Raw genomic sequence first — 21,839 nt, 5'->3', positions numbered from 1 at the left:
GAATCTTGGACTGAGCGGTTGGCACTGAAAAGAGATTGGAAGTGTTCTGACCATCGGTTGAGGATGGAGATCTTGTTGCTGAGGAGGACTTTGCCGTCTGAGCTGCGCAGCGGGCTTTGGACTTGGGGTGAGGGGCCGTACACAGCCTTTAGAGCCTCGTAGAAACCCCTGAAGTCGCCAATGTCCGCGCTGAGCTGTGTTCGTTTGGCGAGGCTAGTCCACCACTCATTTTGGATCTCCCGGAGTTTGCGCTGAAGATGGCTGCATGCGCGACGGAAGACTTGTTTCTTCTCTGGACAGGACGGCTTTGTAAGGTGAGCCTGGTGGGCAGCTCGCTTCTTTGCCAGCAGCTCCTGGATTTCCTGGCTGTTTTCGTCAAACCAGTCCTTGTGTTGCCTGATTATTCAATGCATCAACAGGTGGTATGTGGGTGGAAAGAAAAAGTTTGAAAACCACTGTTTTAATCGTACCTAATTGACTCGTTATGTGCATGGTTTCATAGCTCCAAAGGAAATGGGCCATGACAATTTTTCTCAAGCAAAATATTTCAGTAACAGTTGGGTCTAGAGCAGTGATTCCCAAACTTCCCCTCCCACTCACATACCACCTTAAGTTGTCCCTTACTAATCACAAAGCATTTATGGCATTGGGATTACTTAAGTGAGTGGAAAGAAAAAGATGGAGACCACTGAAATACACTCTATCCATTCTCAGCTTTTTTCTCTTCTGCCCTTCCACCCATATCCACCTATGACCTCCTGCCTGTTGCCCTTGGCTCCTCCCCATGCCCCTTCTTTGTTGCATCCTCCACCTTTTTATTCAGGCAGCTGCCTGCTTTTTGTTCATATCTTGATGAAGGGCTCAGGCCTGAAAAATTGGCTGTATGTCTTTGCATCAAATTCCCCAGCACTTTTATGTCTGCACAATCTATGATGCATTTCAGTTGTTTGCTTTTTTTAAATCAGCCTGACAGGTTTTCTCCAGAGAGGAGATTTTTGTCAAAAATCTGGTTTTTGGAGGAGCAGAAAAAGGTGACATACTCGCAAGGAACATTTAAAAGGGCATGATTCCCTTTTCCCCTCTCCCCAACCGCTTCCAGTAACTTGTTTCTGTTATGAACAGTCTGAATTGATCAATTTCACTTTTTTTCCTAAAAGGACAATCTGTTTTGATAAAACGTGAATGTAAAGCGTTTGTTTTAGTGAAGTATTTCACTGTCCCCCGCACACACTCGCTACTGCTTTTGCTCCAGATGCCACCTTGTTTCAGTCAGACATTTGCAGAAAGCAACTTGCCCTTAACTTTCCAGCTGCAACCTTGCAATCACAGCTACCACGTCGCGTCTTCTTCTTCGAAGGGGACTTCGCTTCACCCACCCACTCTTTCCGACGATGGCTGACCTCATCAACATCCGACGGGCTTCGCCGCTCCGCTGACCTCATCATCCTCCGACGGGCCTCGCCACCCCGCTGACCTCATCATCCTCCTATGGGCTTCGCCGCCCCGCTGACCTCATCATCCTCCGACGGGCTTCGCCGCCCAGCTGACCTCATCACCCTGAGCCTAACCTCGCTGCTGCGTTTAGCCCATCTGCCTGTCCATTAATGGGAGTAGAAGGAAAAGGCCATTCAGGCCACCTTTAAATATGGGTCATTATTTTCCTGTACTATTCTCTGGGTTGGATAACAATAACGATACTGAATTTATTGTCAGACTGTCATCATACACATGGTACAACTTGCACCGAAGTTCTTACTTGCTGCAGCCGAACAGGGACTCGGAGAGAAAACTACAATAATAAACCGAAATGAATTAAATTAAAAGAGACAATGATCAATATTCACAGTAATCCTAGTGCCAAAAAATGATGGAGCAGTCCGCAAAGGGAGGTTCAAGAGTCTGATACCCGTTAGAAAGAAACTGTTCTTTACTCAGAGATGATGGTCTTCAGGCTTCTGTACCTTCTGCCCAAAGATAGCAGTGAGAAGAAGTGATGGAAGTCCTTTATGTTGCTGGCTGCGTTCCTGAGGCAGTGCCTCACACTGGGGTCTGCAACAGATGGGAGATCAATACCTGTGCTGATGCTTTCTGCATTCCTGGGCACTTGAATTGCCAAATCATTTTGTGCTGCGCTTTCCACAGTGCACCTGTAGAAGTTTCACAGAGTATCCAAATGATTTAATGTCAAAGATGTCCAGTGAATGGAGTTGACATTTCTCCTCATTTCAGTCCTAAATGACTTTCTGTGGCCGCATGATTCTGGATTCTAGACATCCAGTGAGCATCTTTTCTGAAGAACCTGTAAATATTTTGTATGTTTCAATCAGGCTATTTCTCATTCTTACAAATTATAGAGTGCCAGAAATCTAACCTCGCTCTCATAAGAAAAAGGCATAATTACAGAATCTTCACTCTAAGTCAAGTGCATTTTTTCTCCAGGTAAGTCCTATGTTTGGAAAGGTATCAGGTTTGATGGGTTACAGAGAGATGAATCTGGACTCGTGTTACAATCAAAGGTAACTTTATTGAACACACTGGGAAAAAATACAGGAGAAGACATAAAACGATACTTAATTACTCTACTATGAAATAACTATATAGACATTCACATCGGACCCAGGTTGGACTCCGATACCTGTGGCTGCCTATCTTCTACACAGTATGAGACAAAATCTAAAATATTGCAAGCAGGCACATCAGGCACCAGGATCTCTGATACCAGTGGCTGCTTGCCCTATCCCACTCTCCTGCATGTACACATTTCACAGACAAGGACTTTCAAACACACTCCCAATTCCCTGTACCAATGGGGATGTGGACCTCTTCAAGCATTGATCTATTGCAATACTACGGCTCAACTCAGTCTTGTGCACACCTTACCCATGACTCCTCCAGCGATGTCCACGGTAGTGACCTGGCGTGGAATGATGTCCGAATCTTGGACCAAGAGACAGAGGGAGAGAAATGTGCTCTGCATTGATGTTTATGGTGTTCTGAGCTGGGCGTCTGGGCAATGATGACACTGAGATATTTAACTGAGCCAATGGTAGCACTAATGGATGACCAGAATCCAATCTTGATTGGCAGGTTTTGCGACTTCCGAATAAGTTTCAGACAGGGAGGTCTCGTGACCTGTCACAATCCACAATGTTCCAGACAGAGAGACCACATGTTCCTCCACAATCCACATATAACATTCCACCCCTCGCAAGCCACATCACTTGTCAATCACTACAAATTCAAAGAATAACTTGTTTCTAAACTGTAAAATCTAAGTAACACGTTATAACTATAAAAACAAGCCAGATTTTCAAACAATGACAATGCCTCACGAGCTCCCTTCTCTTACCAAAAATCTTTGTTGTGTTCCCGATGGAGCAGTGTTGTGTGAACTGCTCCCTAGTGTGAGAGAGGAAGGAAGAGAAAGAAAATTGTCTGTTCACTGACTCACATGCCTGGTTTTTCTGGCTTAGCTGGCATATATGTCCACCCTTACCACCAACGTCTGTGAGTAGACAGTGCAAGGTCGTCCATAAGGCGCCAATGATCTCTTGGTTAGCGTATCCCACACCTTGGCTTCACATTTAGGTGCTCCCTCGGCACAGAGCCAGATACCCGTCGCTGTGCTATCCCATGGTGAGGCAGGGAACAGACTGGCAGCCATGCATCTAGGGTGTATCCGTATTCTTGTGGGAGTGCCCTGTTTTTCTGGGCTGTCATCTAACATCTGAATCCCGTTAAACAGATGGCACATATGCCTGTGTTGGTTTTCTCTATAAACGATAGCCAGGAGGAGTCAAGACTGTGAATTTGCCAAGTTTTAAATAAATGCTCCTGAAGCACCCACCCCATGAGGAATTTGTGTCTATTATGGGGAGGACTGGAAGGTTGCTATCATTACCAAGTAGTTATAAAATATATACAAAATTTGCTGCTAATGGATGATCTGCAAGATTGTATTTGAAGGCTGATACTTCAAATTCCCTGAGAGTGCGCTGAAATACATTAATGAAGTCTAAATACCACAGCTCAGGGTTCTATTAAAATGGTCCATTAAAAAGGCCAATTGAAACGTGTATGATAAAGGTTGTGAATGTTGTTAAGATAGAATTTCCTGTGGGGGTTTGGCAAAGGCAACAACTCTCCATCTGCTAAAAGATTTCTGAACTGTTCATGACAACAGCCCCTGGTGCTAAAACAAGCTGGTGCTGATGGCTGAAATCAATGAGTGAATCACAGCAGTCTGTTTTGATAAAGCATTTCATAGACCCTTCTGCTGGCGCCCATAAGGCATTGCCAATCATCTGTTATTCAGACAGTCTGCCCAGTTTACTCTCTTCCTGATGAGAGAGGTGAACGTTGAGGGCTCCCTTGTCCCATAGCTGTGGCAGTGGCATGGCTGGATGTACGCCCTGCTGCCAGTGATATCAGTTCTCTAGCCCGGTTAGCTCCTTGGGAGAGTTGTCTTTGGTCTTCATAAATGTGCTCACCTATGATCTCCCCATTTTCAGCAGGATTCATTAATGGCAAACTTGTGACCGCGTGGTCACTGGTCGGGCTAGCAAAGGCTCAGGCTCATGGTGGTGGTGATGGGGGGGTGGTGGGCGGTGAGAGGGAGGATGTGAGTCGTGGGACTCAGCTTCCTCATAATTATTACCATCCATTTACACATACCCATTCCCCCATCCACATGTCAATTCCCTCCCACCGCTGGACAATGGCTTGGACTTTGCCTGGGTAAAGCTGCCAGTCAGACCAGTGAACTGCTTGAAGCTGCTGCATTTAAATCAGCTTGGAAGCTGCCTCCATGACTTCCATTTCTAGGTTGGTCACTCATACTTAGGCAATCTGCGCTGCCTCCTGTAGTGCACAACAGTGAGCATGCAAGGATTCAACCTCCATGTCTTTCTGTGCACCCTGTTGGCCTAATTCTCCTGCAATTTTGTGTTGATGTGTCAGTAGAGACACCATAAGCTAAAGAGCCCCTCCATGACTCCCCTCAGTCTCTGGAAATGCCGATTTCTCAAGGAGGGATGCCACATGTTGCCCCATCTTTTCTCTGCAGGTGTTCAGCCAGTTGATCCAGTCAATCAGCATGGTGTGGCATGGCTTGCCAGCCACACCACCAAATGGCAGAATCCCTGGTGGTCATCGGCCCACCCAGGGTTTTATATTCTGACCCCAGGGTTCCTTTACTGGCTGTGGGTTGCCTTCTGTGGTCCTTGTTAGTGAGCAGGTACATAATAACGCATGCACCAACAGGACAACCAAACACACACTTGTTAGCACAATCTCCCACATGGTTAGTATTCCACATGTGTTGAGCTGAAACTCATTGAATACTGCTTGCAATGTCAGTTGTTGAGTTTGGAAAGGTATCAGGTTCCGTGGGTTCACAGAGAGATGAATCTGGACATGTGTTACAATCAAAGGTAACTTTACTGAACCCATGGGAGACAAACAGGGGAAGATGACAAGTGATACTTAATTACTCCACTACTAAATAATTATATAGACATTCACATCAACTCAGGCAGCCACTGGTATCAGAGTCCAACCTATCTTCTAAATGGTATGAGACAAAACAGGCACAAGGGACTCTGATACCAGTGGCTGTTTTTCCTACCACACTTTCCCGCATGAGTACGCACTTCATAGGAAGGGACTTTCAAACACACTCCCAATTCCCTGTACCAATGGGGATGTGACTCTCTGCAAGCACTGATCTATTGCAATACTACAGGTCAACTCAGTATAGTGCACACCTTACCTGTGACTCCTCCAGCGATGTCCACAGTAGCAACCTCGTGTGGAACGATGCCCCGGGCTTGGACTAAAAGACAGAGAGTGAGAAATGTAGCATGTTTATACTGTTCTGAGATGGGCATCTGGCCAATAATGACACTGTCATCGATAAGCCATCAATAAGGTGTGTACTAACCTTGATAGGCAGGTGTTGCAACTTCCGAATAAGTTTCAGACCCTCCACAATCCACAGTGTTCCTGACAGGGAGGTTACATGTTCCTTCACAATCCAAATATAACAATAAGGCAGCCAAAATTGTTACAGCACCCCATCCAGGATGTATACTCTATAATTGTGGAGATGTGGTGGCACGCCATTAGGCAGGTGAACTGGACCTGTTTGTCACGCACGCGGCGGGGCAGCCGCCAAAATGACGCCATCGGGGGTTTCCTCCTGACCTCGGCACCGGGCTCAGAAGCCCACGCTTGGTGACCCACGTGATGCCCTGGTGACATCGGGGCCACCCCAGCGCAGTTCTCAGCCAGGTCCGGGCTGGGAGTATATGACCAGCCAGGCAGCCTGCAATAAATCAGCTTTGCTCACTGAACTCAACCCGCCTGGTTGTGCGATCCTTCAGTTAGCAGTGTAGCCGCCGCTACAGTGATATATTTATCTCCTCTTGCATCACTTCTCCCACAAGCTGCCCACCCCAATCCCACAAATCAACATATAATTGATCTGTGTCCTGATATACAGTTAAAAGATTTCTTTTGCATGCCATTCAAAAGCTAGCAGAGTCACAATGCTCCAGTGCTATTTTGCAAAGGAAGGAGACAAAGAAAGGAAAGAAAAGAAAGGTAATTCCTTCAAAGATTGATTATCATATTGTACCATTTGGTGTAGCCTCTTCCATCAACCTAGCACTCGTATCCAGCTGCATACAGATTCTCAATCCTAATTTATCCTTCCTGGGGTGGGTTTATCTATTGAACAGTGCCCAATTCTGCTATATTCGGAACTCACCATTGGTTCAATGTGAATCTATACGTTTTATGGTCACATATACTGAACATTGAAACTTCCTCTCCCTTTCCCATTTTGCATTATTTTTCTTGTAAAGCCAAAGTACAGTAGATGCTGGAAATCTTAAAAAAAGGCAAGAAATATTTAACAGGTAAGGCTGTACCTTGTGGGAGAGTAGCTAACATCTCAGATCAATGAGTTTCCATAAGAAGTAAATCATGAACTATTTATCTCTCCTTAGATGCTGCCTGATTTGCATTGTCTGCTTTCATACATCTCACCTAAATAAATGGAGCCTTTGCTGACTCACAAGGCGTGCACAGCTACAGATGGGAAGCAGATGATTGAACAGTGGGAGGCTGTCCAGCCAAGGAGCTCAGTCCAAGGTATGTTTAACCATATCGGTCAGGAATGTGGACTATGTAGTTAGTGGCTGTAGATTGTTTAAAAATCATGAGTGAATGAATAAAAATATACTGCATTTCCCTTTCAGCATTCCCTCCCCTCCCTCCCCCTCCCTTAAAGCAGTGATAGTTTGGCCTGCTGATTTTGCCATTCTTCACATGCAAGTCCCCAGATGAGCCAGCTTGGAAGTGCCTGACTTTCTAATTCTTCCCCTTTTCTCCATGTGGTGAGATGTAATTGTTATGGATAGAGAATTTGGGTTAAAAAGGGTTTAAGTTAAAATGTGATGATTAGTCATAAAAGGGGAAGCAAGAGTAGACAGGGGGCTAACCACAAGAGTTTAGCTGGAAAATGTTACAACAGACTTGCAACAGATTTAACTACAGAGAGACATGCAGGAGCCAAAGATTGATAAAGAGTGAAAAACAGGATTTGGTGTGGGCAGAGGTCATGAATGATCGTGGTGTGCGTGACTAACATGATACTAAACAAGTACAAGCGTAATCAGGATGATTCTGCAAAAACTAACCAATTAAAGCAGTGTAGTGGAGATGCCGAAGGACAAGCAAATTGTATAAAAAACAACGCACTGTATGTATCGGGGCTCGACTTGGCGAGAAGCCGGTTGAGTCCAACTCTGCAGACTTGTGAATAAAGCTTGTCGTGTCACCGATCTTAAAGAGACTCATTTGTGAGAATTTGTGTTTCTGACAACTTGGGGACTCGTCCGGGATCTACACTCCGGCCGTGGGGGGAGGCGAGAAAGGGGGACGTCGGAGGTGGTGCACCCCGCTGAGTTCAGCGGCTCCTAGTCCCTTGCTCGTCGCCTCGGGCGGCTTGAGCGAGTGGTATCCGGACAAGGTGACACGACAAGACGAAAAGGAGAGGGGTGATGGTTCAATCCCCAGGAAGACACCGGTAAGTGACGACTTACGATTGTAGTGTGGGGATTGACGGACGAGACCACCCAGGTAACGGTCATGACGGAGTAAAAATATAAATAAGGTGTAAAGATGGTGGCGTGAGGACCCCGTCGTGGGACCTTAGGATAGACCCCAGGGAAACCTCGGCGGAAACCGGCGGAGGGATAGTACCTCCAACGAGGCGACCGAGACGAAAGGGAGTAGGGTCCCGAAAATGGGGGGGGGGGGGGTCCTCAGCCACGATAAACAGATCTAGGCGGGAAAATGGGAGGAACAAAGTCTAAGGGCTCGTCTGAGGGATCGGGACTTTTCCCGGGGGTTCCCCCTGACAGCCCTTTGGGGAGAATGTTTGAAAATTGAGATAGTAGACGATATCGAGACAAAGACAAGAGAAAGATGGTTCAATATTGTCTCCTTTGGTCGAAACAGCCTATCAAAGGTTCCTCGGTCTGGTGGCCGAAATTCGGATCCGACGAGGATTGGGTTAGACAAGCATTAAACATATATGTAAACTCGAGACCAAAGGTGAATCAAGAAGAGTCAGCGTATGCATTTTGTTGGGTTCCCTGGCCAGGATCCTTAACAAAATGTTTTAAATTGGGGGTAGCGGGAGAAAAGAAGTGGGAACCTTTGGACAACCTCCCCCCTCCTTATGTTCCCCAGGCGCCCACGGCGCCCAAGGGAAGCTTGCTGCTGGAGGGGGAAGGTGATGAATCTGATTGTCCCGGAAGGGGCCGGGAACGGAGGGATGAATTAAGTGAAGTCATTGAACTAAGGGAGTCGGACCCTAGACTTCCACCGGTGGACCGACCCTGGACCAGATCCCAGACTGGTCCAGGACCATCGAAGGCTCCAGTAAGCCTAAATCCCCTGAGGGAAGTTCCTGTGGGAGGACCGGGAGGGGGAACGGGATACGTAAACGTTCCCCTAACCAGTACTGAGGTGCGGGGATTTAAGAAGGAAATGAAAAATCTGTTGGAAGATCCCATGGGACTGGCCGAACAGTTCGACCAGTTCCTGGGACCAAACACATATACCTGGGAAGAGATGCACGCAATAATGGGAACATTATTCTCACCCCAGGAAAGGCAGATGATTCGACAGGCTGCCCTCCTTATATGGGAACGTGAACAACCTGGGGACCCCAGACCCCATGAACAAAAATATCCCCTGAATGAACCCAGGTGGGACAAATGAACACCCGAGGGATTGACAAATATGAGACACTACAGAGAGTGGACGATTAAAGGGATACGGGAGGCTGTGCCAAAGGGTCACAATTTCGCCAAGGCATTTGGGAACCACCAGGGGAAAGATGAGTCCCCTACTGATTTCTTGGAGAGGGGAGAAAGAATGTCCAACAGTATGCGGGTGTGGACCCTAGTACACCAATGGGTGAACAGCTTATTCGAATCGAATTTGTGTCCAAATCGTGGCAGGACATTAGGAAGAAACTAGAAAAGGAGGAGGACTGGAATGAAAAACCCTTGAGCGACCTGTTAAAAAAGGCACAAAGGGTATATGTGCAGAGGGAAGAGGAAGGTCAAAAGAGGGCAGCGAAGATTATAGTACAGACTATCCGACAGGTAAACGCCGGGTCCAGAGAGGAAAGGAGACAAAACCCCCCTCTAAGCAACCCAAGAAATCCAAGAGAGGGGAGACCCAGGGACCCGCTAAGTGCTATTACTGTATCGAGGAAGGACACTTCAAGAGGGAATGCCCCCGATATAGGAGGGAAGTGCGGACCCTCGAACTCATGGAAGAAGATTAGGGGGGTCAGGGGTTCCGGGTGTTGGGGACCAAGTATAAGAGGGAACCCTTGGTAAAACTGAAAATTGGTCCCCAGGGAGAAGAGGTGGTGTTTATGGTGGACACGGGAGCGGAACGAAGTAGTGTAATAACTGTGCCAACTGGGACCGAGCCTGTAAAAAGCAATTTGAAAATTTCTGGGATAGAAGGGGCTCCCAGGACGGTATCGATAATTCCCCAAGTGACAGTAAGGCTGGAAGGGAGAGAAGGGGTACAGGACCTCTTGTTGTTACCGTCGGCCGGATTTAACCTCTTAGGAAGAGATATACAGGCTCTCCTAGGTCTGGGTGCTCTCCCCGTGGACGGAGAAGTGCGGGTCCACCTCTGTGTTCTGAAGGAGGAGGACGAACGGCAGATTGACGAGAGAGTCTAGTATAAGAAGGGAAATCGAGGAGGTTTGGACATCCCACCTTTACATGTCACATTAATACTAGGTCATCAGCCGGTAAGGAAACGTCAGTATCCTATTTCTTTGGAAGGGAGGAAGGGGCTACAGCCGGTAATCGAGACCCTAATACGGGACGGAGTATTGGAGGAATGCATGTCACCCTATAACACCCCCATACTCCCAGTGAAGAAACCGGATGGATCCTATCGTCTAGTTCAGGATCTGAGAAGTTTGAATGCTATTGTTCAGACCCGCCACCCAGTGGTGCCCAATCCCTATACCATCATGAGTCAGATTCTCCCGGACCATGAGTGGTTTAGTGTTATTGACCTGAAGGATGCCTTCTGGACATGCCCACTAGGAGAGGGAAGTAGAGATATGTTCGCGTTTGAATGGGAGAATCCATGGACAGGTAGACGGAGGCAGCTTCGGTGGACCGTATTGCCCCAAGGGTTCACTGAATCTCCGAACCTGTTTTGACAAATGCTAGAACAGACCTTGGCGGACTATCCACGGTCCGATGACTCCCAATTGATGCAGTATGTGGATGATCTGCTGTTATCAGGGCCCAAGGAACAAGAAATGAGGGGAGATACAATTAGACTCTTGAACTATCTAGGGAAAAAGGGTTTGCGAGTGTCCAGGAACAAGTTACAGTTCGTTGAGAGGACTGTGGTGTACCTGGGACACCAGATAAGTAAAGGACAGAAACGGATTACCCCTGAAAGGATTGCGGGAATCACCAGAATGCTGTTACCCCGTAATAAGAAGGAAATAAGACAATTCCTGGGGCTCTTAGGTTACTGCAGGTTATGGATAGAGGACTACTCGGCGTTGGTGAAGTTTATGTATGAAAAGCTGACAAATGAGGATGAACATCCATTGAAATGGACCCAGGAGGAGAAGGGATGGTTTGAGGAACTGAAGCGTCGCCTGACGCAGACCCTGGTACTCACTCTGCCCTCTTTGAAGCATCCCTTCCAGCTATTCGTCACCCATAATCAAGGAACAGCTGTGGGGGTTCTGACGCAGGAAAAAGGCGGCCAGTGACACCCAGTGGCCTTCCTGTCCAAAATGATGGACCCAGTGTCTCGTGGTGACCTTGTATATAAAGGAGTTCAGAGCTACAGTCTAGCCTTCCAGGTTTGTCTTGCAGAGAGACAAGACCTCTTAGTGTTCACATTAGTTTATTAAAACTGTCTTATACTCACACTGCTGGTCTTGTTATTGTCAGTACAAGGACCACTTCCACTTCATTAATCGACTGACTGAGCTCAATTAAGTGAACTCGTTTTTAAAATTAATTTTTAAAATTTAGACCTACAGCACTGTAACAAGCCATTTTAGCCCATGAGCCTGTACCACCCAATTTACTCCCAATTAATCTACACCCCCGGTACATTTTGAACAGTGGGAGAAAACCGGATCCCCCAGGGGAAACCCACGCAGACAAGGGGAGAACGTACGAACTCTCTAATTCCCGGACATGATCGCTGGCACTAACTGCTAGGATATTCTGGGACATTCATGATCCCGAATGGTTCTGTTCCACATGAGGTTGTGTGAGCTCACAGCTTTTGAGATCAATTCTTCCATTAACTGATCCCATTAAATCAATTTTAATTTTTTTTCACAATTAGAAAAACAATTGCAAATAATTACCAGTTTTATCACTGAAAAGTGTGAAGGATCAAAAATAGAGACAAATGTGCAAGCACATGGCATGTTTTACATTGATATCAGACATCTCACATCAATTTAAAGCCCATAGAATATGCATGAAGCATAACCATTGATGCACCTCTAAAAAACAGCAATATGACAACAGTCAGAAATCTACATTAGTAATGTTGATTGATGCTTAATTATCCACCATAAACTTGAATTTTTAAAGGAGGATGTTTATAGTTACTCAGCCAAATTTAATCACCATTTGGGAAACTAGGCTTTGGTGCAAAACACGCTAAATAATTGGGTTGTTTAAAATGGAGATGGAGATCAGGCAAAATAAAAGAAACACTCTTCATATCTTTGGGTGTAGAATATCCTTTGACTGTGCATCTTAGTTTTGTTCTTTGGTGATTTATAGGAAAAGCACACATGTGCATATCTGAGATAATGATAGGCTTGGTACTGATGGCCCACATGGACGTGGAAGACAGGGAACATGTTGAAAAACCTTGCATCAGCATGCTGATAGGATAGATCAAATGACTAAACCCCAGCCTGCTAACAGGCCACATCCTGTCAACATATTCTCTTTAACTTGCTAGGATAATATTCTGTAAACTAGTTATTTTAAAATAATTCAATTTTCCACTTACTTTGTTCTGCATTGCAGAAAATATGAACCAAGCTGAATATATGAACTACAGGAATTTAATTTATTGTCATGTTTATTGAGATACAGAGAAAACTATTTGTTTTTGTAAGCTAGCCAACCATTGAAGAAAGTGCAGCTCTCTTCTGCCATTTTGGATTTATAGTTTAGAGAAAACCACATGGTAGAAGCAAAGAACCAAGATGAATTGTGACATTGGTCAAACTGAGTTTCTAGCATTTTAACATAACAGGCAATGAAGTGTTCCTTTATTATATACCCAAATCTATTAAAAAAAATCCCTCATATTTTAGAAGTCCAAAAATCTGGTTGCCAGAAATCCAGACCATCTGAGAATCTGGACTTTTCAAAAACTCTCAAACTTTTAAAATTTAGCAGACTTTTGTGTGCTTTTGTGTGTGTGCGTGTGTGCCACAGATCCACAGCGTAACAAGCTTAATACAAGTAATCTTATCACAAGAAATTAATTTATATACTGTTTTTTTTCTTTTACAATGTCCATTTTTAAACATAATTTCAAGCATTACACAAGTTTTTGTCATGAAAAATGTGTGCTTACATTTTTGTCAAATGTTGATAAATGAAGCAGGCTGTATTTGCTAATGAATAAACTGTAAAAATTTACTGTTTCATCTTTTCTTTATTCTTCCTTAAATTTACATTTTAAAAGTACTGCCTGAGAATCTGGAAAATCTGGACTGACCCAATCCCCAAGCAGTCTGGATTTTAGGACTTCAACTGTAATACTACAAAATAAGTTCAAGGCATGCAGTCAGAAAACACTTCTGTAAAAGATTCACTGCTAGCAAGTTCATCCTCGTTGTCTTTTGTGGATTATTTGTCATTTGGTTAGCTGCAGCTAGGATCTGTAGCCAGGATACCTGATAGGCATGAAAAATGAACAAGTGGCAGTAAGATGGGAGCACAGCTTTGGACATCAGGAGGTATTGCTTTGGACTGATGATTTTTTTCAAAAATATATTTTATTCATAAAAATAAATATACACAAAATACAATGCACACCTTTCTTTACGCTTATTGTGCCATCAGACCAATAGATAATCTTAAAACACAGCAATGGCATTCATGTATTCCCTGCTGGAAAAAAATGGTCTTGAAGTGCTGTGGAAACTGGGTCGCTGACCAAGAGATTGATTTTTTTCCCCCACATTTACATGACTTCCTCTCAAATGCCAGTCTGAATCGTATTTAGCTGCTCACCATTCAGCAGACCAGAGATGCACACATTCTTAGTGGTAGCAAAACCCAATGAAGATTCGCCCAGCAACCCTCTCAATGATCTTGCTCTCAATGTCACCAAGATCAAAGAGCTTATTGTTGACTTTAGGAAGGGGAGGCCAAGGGCCCATGCACCTGTCATCATTGGTGTGAGAGTGGTGGAGAAGCTTAAGACCTTCAAGTTCCTATATTTATATATATTATATCAGAGGACCTCTTCTGGAGCCAGAACATTGAGACATCATAAACAAGGTATATCATGGCCCCCTACCTTCTTAAGAAGTCTGAAGAGATCTAACATGTCATCAAATACTCTATCAAACTTCCACAGGTGCACTGTGGAAAATATACTAACTGGAAGCATGATAGGCTGCTTTGGTAACTCAAGAACCCAAGAGTGTAGAAGGCTGCAGAAGGTGGCAAACATAGCCAAATCCAAATGACCTCCCAACTATTGAAGACATCTACATGAGGCTTTGCCTTAAGAAGGCAAGCAAAATCATCAAAGGTCCCTATCACCCTGGTCACCACCTCTTCTTACTTCTTCTTTTGGGAAGGTACAGAAACCTGAAGACCAGCATCTCTCGGTCCAAAAACAGTTTCTTTCCGATGGCTATCAGGGTCTTCAACCATCCCTTGATACACTAATCATAAACTACTCCTACACCACAAAAAAGGCCTCTCTGCACAATTATAATGCCACTTTTGTTGCGCCAAGTTATCTACATTGTTATTATTCATTATTATTATGTCTTTTGAATTTATTATTTCTTTTAAAGATTAATTTATTTTGTACATTTGTACTTTTTTATATGAGCGACCTGTTTGGCTGCAGCAAGTAAGAATTTCAGTGCATCTGCATATTGTACAACATATATGACAATATTATGATCATCATTATCTTTGCTTGTGGGCAGCAGCTTGAAGATTGCTGAGAGACTCTGTTATTCAGACCCAAACATGCACCAGCAGTAACGCCGCTTCTCAACCCTGAGAGAAAAAAAAATTAACTGCTGGAGGAACTCAGCAGGTTAAACTATATCTGTGGATGCAAAGAGAGGGTCAATGTTTCAAATGAAGACCTTTCATTTCAGCCCTGAGTCTGACTGCAGATACAGGTCATGTCACTGGGTGTCAGTATAGTGGAGTGTCCCATTGTGCTGCTTGGGTAACGGAGAAACACATGAGCATATTATATAAAATAACTACTTTAACATAGATTTCTTGAAGGAATATTGACAACACCTCTCCTATCCTCATTTCAAATCTCCCCATGTCCTATCACAAAGCTTCTGATGAAGAGAAATCCCTGCCCACTTCTCTGACTTCCCCTCCTGCCTCTCATTCTGTTTCTGTTAACAAAAACCTACTTAATTTTAGGACTCATTTGTTTGCTGCCTCCTTTGCCCAACAATAATCCCCTTCCCTGCAAGCCACCACTGAAACCCAAAGAGGAATCTGGTTGAGAAAGATTACGAGGACTTGCTGCAAAACAAGATACGATACAAAAAAACCCACAAAAACCGCAGATCTGGAATCTTGAGCAAACAATGAACTGTTGGAGGAACGCAGTGAATCAGGCAACATCCATGGGTAGAAATTGGTCAGTCATCATTTTGTGTTGGGTCCCTTCATCAAGATTCAATGGTCTGAACAATGAATTTTACAATTTCAGGTGACCCACACTAACGTGTTGCCCTTCCACACCTACCTGTCCACCTAGGCTTCTTTGTTCGCCTTTCCCATCGCCTGTCTGTAGCTGGTCAACCTAACATTTCAATTCGAGATCCTGAATGAAGAGGAAAGATTGCTGGTATATAGCAGTAAGGGGGAGGGGGTGGGGGTAGATGTGTGGTGAGGGATAGAGAGTGGAACAAGGCGAGGTGAAGGTGAGTTTAATTTCCCTTTTATCATGGATAAAAGTTAGTTACTCACTGCAACAAGCAATGGGGAAACAACCTATCAGCAGTTAAAAAATAAATTTGGTGAAGTTTACTGCATCTCTTTGTAATTAACAGATTTCTACAGACACCTGCAATAGGACCAAACTCATAACCCACTGAGGATGTTGCTCCATAAACTGATTGTTTCTGATCAATAGTACCTTTAAAGGGAACATCTAGATCACTGAATTATGATGCAAGCCTAAACATTATTAAGAACAGTGCTAATTTGTCATTGTTTGAGGAGTAAGACAAGTGGCTGGAGGAGAGCTGTCAGCAGTCATGGGACAAGTGTGGTGGTGGAGTGAGTAAGTTGCTGCCTCAGCGCTCCCAACCCTAGTTTTATGCCAAACTTTGGTGCTGTCTGTGTGGAGTTTTCATGTTCTCCTTGAGTGCTCTGCTTTCTTTCTAGAACCTCTTAGTTAATTGTCCATTCCAAATTGTGTGACAGATAGGAGGTGGGTGAGAGAATGCTGATAGGTTTGGGGGGGGGAGGGGTGGGGTGGAAGAATCAAACAGAATTGGTGCAGTATTAGTGGAAATGAGTACTTGATGGTTCATCCAGGCTGGATGGGTCTGTTTAGGTGCTATATGAATTGTACATGAGACTGTCACCATCAGGAAGGAAGTATAGGAGCCTGAAGATGAATACCCAACAGTACAGAAACAGCTTCTTCCCTTGTGCCATCAAATTTCTGAATGGACAATGAACCATAGACACTACCTCACTTTCTCTTCTTAATTTATGGCAATTTATTTGGCATAAAGCAATGAATTTTGCGACGTTTTCATGACAATAACTTCTGAAGGGGAAGTTATTGTAATATAAATCAGTGAGATCATGAATCATAAAGACTTCCATCATATCTTTCCAACTCCAGTAACCAACCACTTTGCATCAAGTTGTTTTGACATTCAAGGAACCCTCTGGTGGTTTATGTGCAGACAGAAAGAACCCACATATATCTTGATGCTTATCAAGAGGTACCGCATCTGTACAGGATGCCAGGTCCTACCAAGAGGCAATGAGGACTTTACAGAGGCATTACAGTAAGGGGCATAGTGAACTCCACTCCCGGTACAGACTCATGACCAGGTCACAACAAGTAAGGGGAGTCTGCCAGAGACTTTATACTCTCTGTGAAAGACCTGGAGAGAGGCTGCAACTTTAAAGCAGTATCAGCTCAGGAGTATGCGGAGGATCTTATTAGGGACAGAATTGTTGCGGGCATACGGTGTTGGAACCAAGAAGTTGTAATCATGGAAAATATGCCTATGTACTATTCATTATGTATTCATTAATCCATTACTATATAACAATTTACTATTTACTTCAATTATACTGTTTAAGGGAAATATTAATGCAATTAAGTAACAGCTACAGTATGTAGAAAAGTTGGCTGATTATAGTACGTGTAGAATTTGCTGCCTCCACATACAAAGAGAGAAAATACTTTCATCCCCAAGGTTACACTGCTAATTGTAAAACACACATGAGAATAATAGGATAGCAGATAGGAGAAGTTAGACAGGATGAAGTTGGAGGAACCACAGGGACAGTGATTTATTCTGAAACAGGCTAGGGACAGGAGGATAAGTGGATTGCAAGGATAAGTGATAAGAGAATGTAAGAGACAAACAAAATGGATAAACCAATTTAGTAAGAATACTAAATCATAAGGATACACGGGAGGTGTTGATTAGAACAGAAGACTATGGCCAGACGAGAACAAAAGAATAATTAGAAATATCTGTGGTATGAATTGACTTCTGATCAAAACAACAGGATATTCTGACCTTGGAGATTAAGATACGAGGTCTACACCATAGATAATTGCAGAGCAGGAAATTGCTTGAGATACATCTTAGGCAAGGAGCCTATCAAAGAAAGCCAACTTTTGTTCAGTGTAACAATGTTGATCTATATAAACAGAAGAGACTGGACAGTAGGGGTCAGTCTTGGGGAATAGCTCACTGAGCAGGTGACCTATGAACTAATGGCTGAACCTGAGCTCTGTTAAGCTTTATTCTTGTGCTGTGTAATAAACTGATTGTTGAATCGAATACCTTCTCCTATCACTTCATTCAACGAGCACGCTGGACTCAGACGACACATAGACTAAATTGAGGCTAGGGTAAAGCCAGAGTCCGACAACGGTCCACTGAGACGAGACATCTATTGCTGGAGAAAGGTATGGTGTGGCTAGATGAGGCAGAGACTATTGCAGAAGCTTTAGAAAGCATCAGGAAAGAATTGGAGGAGTACTCACAGGACCCTGGGGCTTGGACAAATGTCACACTGCTGGACTCTCTAGCCCAGGGGTGTCAAACTCAAATTCACGGAGGGCCAAAATTAAAAACTTGGACTAAGTCGAGGGCCGAACTAAATATTTATTGAAAATTTTCAACAACATCTGCATGTTTTCTCTTCTTTCAACATATGTAATGTTAAACTTTTTCTTATTAAAATAAATGTTTAATAATAGTTTTGGATAAATTCTTTCCAGAAGCATTAACAAATGAGAAATAAAATATTCAATAAATAATATTTCTCTATACAGGATTTGTCAAATGTTGCTAGTGTGCTGTCGAATAGTAAAATCTGAGGGCCATTGAGAATGTAGGAGAATAACATGATTCCTGAAACAATCAAATGGGTGACTGATTGTGGGCATGAACTCTAGCAGGGTTATTTGCCATGCCCTTTTTCCATTGGTACAGATATCCTTTGATTTACACACTTTTCAAGTTTTATGCCTAATGAGCTTGTTTCCAGGTGCAGGACCATTTTTAACCAGGAATATATTTATCACTGTGACATGAAACTATTGGAAGATCGTTTTATCCTGAGATTAAAGTTCATAATCCTTACTCAGGCCTGTGTGCGGGAGGGCGGGGTTTGCGGGCGATCGGGTTGGACAACGACAGTGCGGGGGCATCGACTCTCGCTGCAGGGTGGCATCTCGGCGGATCAACGGCCCCGTCACCATGAGTCGCGGGTCGGCCTGCGGCAGGGAAGGGGAGTGGGCAATGGTCTTGGCGAGGTCAGGACCCCCCTGAGTTTCTGCCGGACCCCCCTTGACCTGCTGAGTTTCTCCCGGACCCCCCTTGACCTGCTGAGTTTCTCCCGGACCCCCTTTTCTTTCCGTGCCGGTGTCCCAGGACCTTTCCAGGGCAGTCTCCATGCTCAGGACCACGCTGGGATCCCAGTCAGCGGTGGAGGAGCAGGTGAGCGTGGCTAATCCCGATCCAGCCCACGCCACTCCCGAGATTGGCGGGGGGGTTCCACCCTACCTGCCCGACCAGCCTCGCTCTCCACGTGTACTCTGGGCACCCGCCGCTGGTCCGGTGGGAAGGCGCAGGGTGGCCGGCGGCCGGCGCCCCCATCGCCCGGCGGGGAGCCCCAATCTTCCCTCTGGCGTCCCGACTCCATCTGCAGCTCCAAGAAACGCTGTGCCACTGGGGTTCCGGGCGCTGGGAAGTGGCCTTGGCTTCCCCTGACACCGGCCAGGCCGCGCTGCGGTGGGGGGGTGGGCGGGGGGACACGACAGCGTGTTTATAAAACCACCCACCACTACTTTTCAAGGACCAGGATTTTTCTCTCTCTCTCTCTCACCCTGGGACACAGCGGTTACTGTGCATGTGCTATACTGGCGCGGCGGCCAGCGGGCCACCTCTAATACATTTTTGATATGATCTTGCGGGCCAAATATAATTATATCGCGGGCCAAATTTGGCCCGCTGGCCAGAGTTTGACATGTGTGCTCTAGCCCCACGAAAAGAAAAGTATGCTGCCTCATAGGAATTCACAGCGGCAGCAGCACACCTTGAGGGTCCCAAGTACTTTTTCTGTGGACAAAGAAAGCACCCCAGAGCCCTCTGCCCTGCCAGAGAAAATGTCTGTTCCAACTGTGGAAAACGTGGACATTATGCAAAAGTCTGCAGAAGCCCTAAGGCCACAGCCAAGGCCCATTCTCATACTAATGAGAGGCGGGAAAGCTCTTCTTTCTCCACAGACAAACAGAAGAAGAAGAATGCCATGTGCAGCCGGCCATCTTGGACAAATGCTACAAAGCAGAGGACATAGTCTTCAGGAGATGAATATGTCGCCAAGTACTATCGGATGGAAGGACACGCCAAACTTGCTTCTCTACGCATGAATCAGGCGAGTCCACACAATTTATCTGATGCCACTGTGTGCATCAAAATTAATGATGTGAGGGTAAATTGTTTAATAGATAGTGGAAGCACTGAAAGTTTTATTGACCAGGGGTCAACTGCCTTGCCCTCCCCACATGCCTGACTGAGCACCAGATCCTTGCGGCTGAGGTAAAACAGTTTTGCAGGGTTACTCTAGAAATCCAGGGCACAAAATACGAAGGGTTCAAATTACTAGTACTCCCTCACCTCTGTGCCCCGGTACTATTGGGGTTAGATTTTCAGTGCCAGTTAGAAAGCATTACAATAGTGCACCACGGGCCTCACCCCCCACCATGCCTTACGAAGAAACAACACTGCAGCCTGTCTGTCCTGAACATAGAACCCCCTCCGCTGTTCACACACCTGACCCCATAATGCACACAAAGAGCAAGAGGTACAGCCCAAGAGATAGAGCCTTCATTAGGACAGAGGTCTGCAGGCTACTACAGGAGGGCATCATAGAGCAGAGCACAAGCCCCTGGAGAGCCCAGGTGGTTGTAGTAAAGTCAGGAGAAAAACTGCGCATGGTAGTGGATTACAGCCAGACAATGAACAAATTTACACAACTAGATGCCTACCCCCTGCCACGCATAGCAGACATGGTCAACAACATTGTGCAGTATAAGGTGTTCTCCACCATAGACCTGTAGGCAGCATACCACCAACTGCCCATTAGAAACAGCGATCACATTTACATGGCATTTGAGGCAGACGGCAGGCTGTATCAATTTCTGTGACTTCCCTTCGGTGTCACCAATGGAGTGTCCCTGTTTCAGAGAGAAATGGACCGAATAGTAGATGAGTTCCAACTGAAAGCGGTGTTCCCCTACTTAGACAACATGACAATCTGTGGCCACACTCAGGAGGATCACGACACGAATTTAAAACGCTTCTTCCAGGTTGCCGAGGAAAGGAACCTAATGTACAACAGGGACAAATGCGTCTTTAGCGCCAGGAAGTTGCCAATCCTGGGTTACATAGTGCAGAATGGGGAAATCAGCCCAGACCCAGCCCGCATGCGCCCTCTCCTAGATCTCCCAGTGCCACACATTCTGAAAGCACTAAAAAAGTGTTTGGGGCTGTTCGCTTACTATGCCCAATGGGTCCCCAAATACACCAACAGGGCCCGCCCATTTATAAAAGCCTCAGTTTTCCCACTGTGTCCAGCAGCCACCAGAGCATTCAGGGACATTAGGGACCATATCACTAAAGCTACCATGCTGTCCATAGATGAGTCAATCCCATTTCAAGTAGAAACAGATGCATCTGATGTGACTCTGGCAGCCACCCTAAACCAAGACAGACAACCAGTGGCCTTTTTCTCGCGAACCCTACAGGGGTCAGAAGTAAGACACTCAGCAGTAGAGAAGGAGGCCCTAGTCATTGTGGAAGCAGTAAGGCACTGGCGACATTATCTGGCGTGCAAACACTTCACCCTCGTCACGGACCAACGGTCTGTGGCTTTTATGTTCAATAACCAGAACAGGGGGAGAATTAAGAACGACAAAATCCTGCGCTGGCGGATAGAATTGTCTACATTTAACTACAACATTCTATACCGCCCCGGGAGACTCAATGAGCCCCAGGTCGCGCTGTCCAGAGGCACTTGTGCCATCCTTAACCATACGTCCCAGTTGCAGAACTTGCACGATGAGCTGGGCCACCCGGGGGTCGCTAGACTGTTTCACTTCATTAAAACCCAAAGCCTCCCATTTTCAGTAGAGGAAGTGAGGTCAGTGAACAAGAGCTGCCCCATCTGTGTGGAATGCAAACTGCAATTTTACTGGCCAGACAAAGCCACCCTGATAAAAGCTACCAAACA

The 21,839-nt window shown here is 45.3% G+C and overlaps 1 protein-coding gene across 5 annotated transcripts in view; it reads right to left on the bottom strand.

Annotated features, from left to right (window-relative positions):
• Positions 1–1,419, bottom strand: part of acad11 (acyl-CoA dehydrogenase family, member 11) — a 63,296-nt gene extending 61,877 nt beyond the window's left edge. For all 5 annotated transcript variants that reach the window (XM_069932770.1, XM_069932772.1, XM_069932773.1 and 2 more), the window contains exon 1: positions 1,296–1,419. The gene's annotated coding sequence lies outside the window, so the exon portion shown is untranslated. The remainder of the gene's footprint in view (positions 1–1,295) is intronic.
• Positions 1,420–21,839: the final 20,420 nt, after the last annotated feature.

Source organism: Narcine bancroftii, chromosome 4, assembly GCF_036971445.1.
Source record: "Narcine bancroftii isolate sNarBan1 chromosome 4, sNarBan1.hap1, whole genome shotgun sequence".
Classification (NCBI taxonomy): domain Eukaryota; kingdom Metazoa; phylum Chordata; class Chondrichthyes; order Torpediniformes; family Narcinidae; genus Narcine; species Narcine bancroftii.
The sequence above is the reverse complement of the archived record's forward strand: the minus strand, read 5'-3'. Positions and strand labels throughout refer to the sequence as shown.